General features: G+C 41.9%; 1 long non-coding RNA gene across 1 annotated transcript; it reads right to left on the reverse strand.

The window, feature by feature from the left end:
- Positions 1-2,746: 2,746 nt before the first annotated feature.
- Positions 2,747-5,913, reverse strand: LOC143518291 (uncharacterized). The gene is made up of 3 exons (XR_013132147.1): positions 5,755-5,913; positions 3,593-3,635; positions 2,747-3,000 (listed from the first exon to the last, which is right to left on the reverse strand). It is a non-coding gene; the product is annotated as an uncharacterized LOC143518291 (long non-coding RNA).
- Between the last annotated feature and the right edge of the window lie 231 nt (positions 5,914-6,144).

Genomic DNA, 6,144 nt, shown 5'->3' on the forward strand with positions numbered 1-6,144 from the left:
AAAAAAAGTAAAAAAATATAGTTATGAAAAAATACTAACAGTGAAGAATTAAGTCATAGGAAATGAGCAAAGCTCCCCCCTACATGACGACCATGTCAAATCCTGATCCGTACCAGCACTCCGAACCTCAAGCATGGCTTGACTTGAAACACCATGCTTAAAGTCTCACAGAAGACAAACCTGAAGACTATTCTCTGTTTTGGCTCCGAGATGGTGAAACTTCCTTCTGCTAGCTGTTCAGACTGCAGAGTCTCTTGCTGTCTTCAAATGTAGACTGCAGACTCACCTGTTTGTTGAGTTTAGCCTAGTTTAGCAGTAGTCTGGTTCAAGGGTGTCTTGAATTCGGCCCCATCTATGATACTATCTAGGATGAATTCTGTGAACAGATGGCAAAACCCTTGCTCCGTCAGTTGCTCTGGATAAGAGCAAATGATAAGTGGCCAAATTGTAGATGTAAATATAATAAAATTACCCTCATATGTTCCATGTTGAAACGTTGTTGAAAGCTGTGAAATGGAACTGAAGACTGAATGACATAATTCAGGAATAAATCATGAAGGGGTGGAGAGTGTGATGGTGATGACATGCAGACGTGACGCATCCTGCAGGGGAACTGCTGAACGTCAGGTGTGTTGGAGGTCATTGACCCAGAGGTTGCGCAGGTGTACAACCAATCAATTAGCAACGGTTACACTGAAGGTTGTGCAGGGTTGATGATGCAGTTCAGACCAATTAAATCATCAACTGTTTGTGCAACGGCACTGACAAAAAAAAAACCTAAAAAAACGAAACCTTCCTCCGCTTAAAGGAAAGGCTTCTTAAACAAAACCTTTTATCCTCACGTCTTCCTCTCTTCCACAGACATCATTTTAATGAAGCTGTGTGCGTGTGACGACTGAAGGAGGATGTCACGTTTTTTTGCAGGTGGGGAATCCCCTCACGCGTGCCCTCCCGCTGCTCAGTCATCGAGGCGGGCGGCGATGACTGGCACGTCCACGCAGCTCTGCCTTCCCCTCCGAGGGGCTCTCGCTGTGGATGTGTGTGGTGAAGTTAAGTAATAGTCACCATGCTGCCTGCTAAAGATGAAACGTCGTGCTTTAATGAGGCTAGGCTGCGCTGTGACACTGGCACGCGCGCCGACAGTGGGAATTACGAGCAGCTCGAGCCGCGCGGAGAGAAACGGTCCACTGCTTCAGTCCTCTCTGCTCTGCCTAAAACACTGACAGACACTTTGAAGCCAAAGTCATGTGTTAATTGCCAGCTGCTGCTCGTCATGCTAGATTTCACGAGGACGGGAAGAGCTGTCATCTTTTATTCTTCTGCCGATTTTAGGTTTTGCATGGAGGGATTTTAAATTGCGAGATAAAAACCTGGGTTCCACTTATTGTTCTGTTCCGACATGAATTTGAAGAATAAACTAGCAAATAATGTCATTATGTAAAGGAACATTTACATATACGTGCATGTATTATTCTGACACGGTGCTCTTGTCCGTCACGGTACAGAGGCCCCCTGCGGGCAGTATCTCAGCAGGTCCTGTTGGGTTGTGCTCACCCCAAGGGTGGGCGGGGCCTATTAGGAAACCCAACACTCGAGTGTCGCTTGTCCGTCTATAGTATGTCATGTATTTGTACCAGTTAACTGCTGGTTATTGTATCCTTAATTAGGATTATGTCACAGGTTCTGTGTTTGTGCACTTTATCCATTAAATCCCCCCCCCCCCATGTCCTTTCTCTTTTTTTTTGTTTTTTTACAGATTTTTTTCTCAATTTACAATTACCTCTGGATAAATTACAGGCGATAAAACAAATACAAATATGGACAAAACAAAACTGTAAAATAATCTGTCCAGCAGATAATCAGATAATCCCAAAATTCACCCATGAAAATTTTCAAATAAATCAGTTACAGTATTTCCAAACTCTGGCCAGAAGGACACAATTCCAGAAAATTTGAATGTTATCAGTCTTCCGAGTACCATACTTCCAACACCTGTCTCCTGTACCTGTCTCTATGGCAGCTGCCTCTGGTAAATGTCTCCGTGTCACCTGTCTCCTGTACCTGTTTCTATAGCACCTTGTAGGTGAGGTTTGGGGTGTTCCAGTGGGGGCTGCAGGAGCTGGTGTTCCTCCATAAAACCACGGGGACAACAAATGATGGTTTACCTCAAGAAGGTTCCATAGCATTGGGATAAAACTGACTTGATTTGTATTTGTTATATCAGTGTGATTGTGTGGCATGTTTAGTCTCATTTTGCAGCATGTTGTGTAGTGGGTAAGAGTTACATCACTTGCTGAGAAAGTTTGTAGACAGGTGGCAGTCCTGTGTAGAAATGTACTGTGTGCAAATGTCCTCCAGTATCTCTACCATCAACACGATTCCCACTGGTTAACCTGGTTAACAATATCCTATAATTAGGTTTTGGGTTTAGTCTTCAGTTCCATTATAACATGTAACCTGCAAGACCTGCTGAACAATCTATACTTATGTCTGTCAGAAACCAACATTATGAACCAAAATACTGGGAACACATTATGCCTCTAGTAATATGTATATGGTCTTCTGAAAGGATGTATGTTTCTCCATACAAGAACAACACCTAGTTCATGAAGTACACTACTGCTCAAGTTTAGGATGACTGAAATGGAAAAATCTCAGGACAGGCAGACATTGTCAGTAAGAAATATTGATTGTAATGGAAGAGACTGTACTTCACATTTAGTCATAAAAAACACCTTTTGCAGCCATTACAGCCTGGCAGACCCCAGGCATTCTACTGGTCAATTTTTCATGATAATCTGATGCGATTTCAGCCCATGGTTCCTGGAGAATCTTCCTCAATATGAATGTAGTCTTCCTCTATAGCACACAGTCAAGCTGCTCCCACATCAGCTCAATAGGGTTTAGATCTGGAGACTGTGCTGGTCACACCATTACAGTCAATAGTCTGGTTCACTCCTTACATTTTTACACATTTTGGAGGTGTTTGGGGTCATTACCCTGTAGAAGGATGAAATTGGCCCAAATCAATTATTGTCCACAGGGAACTGCATGGTGCCATACCGACAAGATCAAAGGCTCTTTTAAAGAAATTTTATTGCCTCATGCAATCGATATTAAGCAAAATCTTTACCTTATGGTGCAAGCTCTGCTTTACTAATACTGTATATATCACTCTTCCGCTGAGAAATACTCAACATTCCCTTTCTGATTTAAAGCAAAACATTTATAATGGAATTTATAATTTTCTTTATCCAAGAAATGCATTTCTTGCCAGAATTGTTTTATTTTTTACCAATGAATTCATTTCTTTTAGCGATTCTATGGTACAGGGACAGCTGCCACTGGTGACACTAGTTTCACAAGTGTTCCCAGATTTGTACCTGATGGTCTTCACCTGGCTTCAGGATTTCTCAGTTAGTTCGTTGAATTTTATCATCCTCCATAGCCGTTAGCAAAGCTCCTCGTTAGCCTAGCTCCCCGTTAGCCTAGCCATAAACTATGAGAATTATTGAGTAAACGCCCTGCATGTTTATTTTTTATTTTTTGTATGTGAAAATTTCTGCAAAGAATGTTGTACATTTCCACTTACCTAATAGGACAAAATGGAGTGCTCTGCTGTGGGGCTCGACAGCCTGAGTGTCGAAGGTAAACCATCATAGTCAGTATGGCACATGCAGGAAAGCAAATCACAATCATAAAGTATATTCATATTTCTTGCTACATTATTAAAGTGTCAAATGAAAACAATGACTTATTAAATCTAATTTCTACTAAAAGGGAAAAAAAGTTGACAGGGTTTGAGAACTGCACAAATTTTGGTTTTCATGTTTGCTGCCCCAGATATGGTGAAAATTTGTATTTAGATTGTGAAAACTGATTAGATGAATTGCAATTTATTGCAACATCATTCCCTATCATGAAAATAACTTAAATTTCATTCCAGCCACTGCATTTCGGCTCTACAAAATGGTCTGCCAACATCATTGCAGTGATGATCTCATTAGCTCAGGAGAAAAGGTTACCGATTACAAGACAGCTCACTTCACTCTGCCATGCAGATTAGAAGAGCCGACTGGTTGCGTTAAAAGAGTAGGGTTGCTTTCAAGTTTTTTCCAAGAAACACATGCAGTCATGATTGCATCAAAAGGCTTTCACAGGCAAGGACGGTGCTGTTTGTAAGAGGCACCCAATCAACCATTTATCAAATCAAGAGCATCAAGGAAAGGGTTTCAATCACAATGAAGGCAGCTTCATGGTGCCCAAGCGAGTCAAGCAAGTGTCAGGACCGTCTCCTAGAGAGGGCGCAGTTATGAGCTCACCACCAGTGCAGAGCTTACGAACAGGAATAAAGCTAAGAGATCAAAAATCTCCTGCACTATACACTTATAATCACACCACATCACACCCAAAATACTCTAGACTACCAAACCAGTGCAAAGGATTCCACCACCGGTGAACATCTGACTATGTCCTGCAGCTCCTGTCCAGAGATGGGCACTCAAGTGAGTGAGAGACTCAAGTTGAAGTCGCACTTAGGTCGCCTACAAAAATACTTCAGTCTCGACTTGAAACTCGTCCCTAATGACTCGACTCAGACTCGTCTAAAATGACTCGTGAACAAGAAGAGTCGGTCCGTTATCCATGAGATGTGTGCGAGTTATAGAAAAAGAACTTTGTGTATTTATTTTGCCATTATTCTTTACTTTTGTTTAAACCTTTAAACTGTGAACAATACATGTCCAAGGCAACTTAATTAAAATTAGATCTGACGCATTAAATCTAGCTAGCAAGCTAACTAAAACAGACGGAGGCTGAAAAAGTCAACAGAGTCTGGCCGTAAATCTCTTCTCTCAGGCCACCTCCTCTCTGAGACCGATCTCATCCCAGAGACCAGGAAATGGCGACTCGCTGTCACGTGATTGCATAAGAAATTAAGCATGGCAGATCACAAGATCACTCCTCTGCGTTCGCCCCCTACTACAGAAATAGTTCACTATATTGTGTCAGCTAATGGTAAATAGTACACTATTTCTGTGATAGGGAACAATTTTGAATGCAGAAATGGGTTAAACACATCCTATGGAGAAAATCACAAATAGATTTTTTGGTTTGATTTTAAATTATATTGCTGACGCTAGACGAACGCTAGACACTCAGATTTGTTTGGTAAACGACACCTGTTATATTCCAGTGCAATACCGCCCCACACCAGTAGTTGGCGATCAAGATTATACAGAACCTCCTCTCTGGAACCTCAATAGGTCCCACAGATGAGCTAAGCATCAGAGGTGAGAAATACGGCCAGACCCTACGTGAAAAAGTAGTGAAGACTAATACCCAACTAAATTTTGTACATTAAATCCTCTGCTAAAATACCTTCTAAGCTTTACAGTAGAGTAAATCGCAAGTAGTTTACCACGCAAAGTAACATTTAGCTAGAGAATCAAAAGCCAAATGTTATAACTTGTATAAAAGGTGATAACAGCAGAAATGCGTAATGATCTTGCGCATGTGTAGTATTGGGGGAAGTGGATTGACCATAACACCTTTAACTGGAACAGACCAGCAAACTTATTAAAAGAGCGATATGAAACACTGTAGTCTTCCTTCCCCCTGCAATGGGAATCAGTCCGCAGACCCAGCAACTACCTCAATTTCCCCCTGATGCAGCACGGCCGCATAACAATAAACAGTAATCATTAAAATCCTCTCATATCATTACAGTATAGCTAATAAACAAGACTAACTTACCTGGAAGACTGCACCCAAGATGCAAAAGGCAACAGCCCACCATGCTGGTATATTTCAACGCAGTATTTCCCATGACGCGTCCGCCAAACTGGGAAGAACAACACCAGGCCCAACCACACAACTCGACACAGTTCGCTATGTCTCGTAAAGTGAGCGCAAAAGGAGGCGGCCCGCCCAGGTAGACACACCCTACATATTTATAATCTTCAATGGGTCCACCCAGAGGCTTAGCAGACTACACAATTAGCAGAAATTAATTAGTGGGATCACTCCTAAATCCCACTCATTAATTTCTGCTAATTGTGTAGTATGGTAAGCCGCTGGGTGGACCCTTTGAAGATTATAAATAGGTAGGGTGTGCTACCTGGGATCACTCCGAAATCCCACTCC

Source organism: Brachyhypopomus gauderio, chromosome 7 (genome assembly GCF_052324685.1).
Source record: "Brachyhypopomus gauderio isolate BG-103 chromosome 7, BGAUD_0.2, whole genome shotgun sequence".
In the NCBI taxonomy this organism is placed as follows: Eukaryota; Metazoa; Chordata; class Actinopteri; order Gymnotiformes; family Hypopomidae; genus Brachyhypopomus; species Brachyhypopomus gauderio.